Here is a 1,015-nt window from a genome sequence, read left to right on the forward strand (position 1 = left end):
TGACAAATATGGGTCCAGTTTCATTTTTTTACACATAGACCTCCAGTTAGACCAGCACCATTTGTTGAAGATGCTATCCTTTTTCCATTGAATGGATTTGGCTTCTTTGTCAAAAATCAAGTGACCATATGTGTGTGGATTCATATCTGGGTCTTCGATTCGATTCCACTGATCAACCAGCCTGTTGCTGTGCCAGTACCATGCTGTTTTAAGTACTATTGCTTTATAGTACAGTTTGAGATCAGGTATGGAGATTCCTCCGGAGCATCTTTTATTATACAAGATTGTTTTAGCTATTCTGGGTTTTTTGTTTTTCCATATGAAGTTCAGAATTGAACTTTCAATGTCTTTAAAAAATTGTGTAGTTATTTTGATAGGGATTGCATTGAATCTGTAGATTGCTTTTGGTAGGATGGCCATTTTTACTATGTTAATTCTCCCGATCCATGAGCAAGGAAGATCACGCCATCTTCTCAGGTCATCTTCAATCTCTTTCTTCAGAGTTTTGAAATTTTTTTCATACAAGTCCTTCACTTGCTTAGTTAGGGTAACTCCTAGATATTTTATATTGCTTGTGGCTAATGTGAAGGGTGTGGTTTTCCTAATTTCTTCCTCTGCAAGCTTGTCATTTGTGTATAGGAAGGCTACAGACTTTTTTGAGTTAATTTTGTATCCAGCCAATTTGCTGAAGGTGTTTATCAGCTTTAGGAGTTCTCTGGTGGAGTTTTGAGGGTCACTTATGTACACTATCATATCATCTGCAAAGAGGGATAATTTGACTTCCTCCTTTCCCATTTGGATACCCTTGATCTCCTTTTGTTGTCTTATTGCTCTGGCTAGAACTTCGAGTACTATATTGAAGAGATATGGAGAGAGTGGGCAGCCTTGCCTTGTTCCCGATTTGAGAGGAATTTCCTTGTGTAATGCACCATTTACTTTGATTTTGGCTATTGGCTTGCTGTATATAGCCTTTATTATGTTGAGGAAAGTGCCTTGTATCCCCGATCTCTCTAAA

Source organism: Acomys russatus, chromosome 8 (assembly GCF_903995435.1).
Source record: "Acomys russatus chromosome 8, mAcoRus1.1, whole genome shotgun sequence".
In the NCBI taxonomy this organism is placed as follows: domain Eukaryota; kingdom Metazoa; phylum Chordata; class Mammalia; order Rodentia; family Muridae; genus Acomys; species Acomys russatus.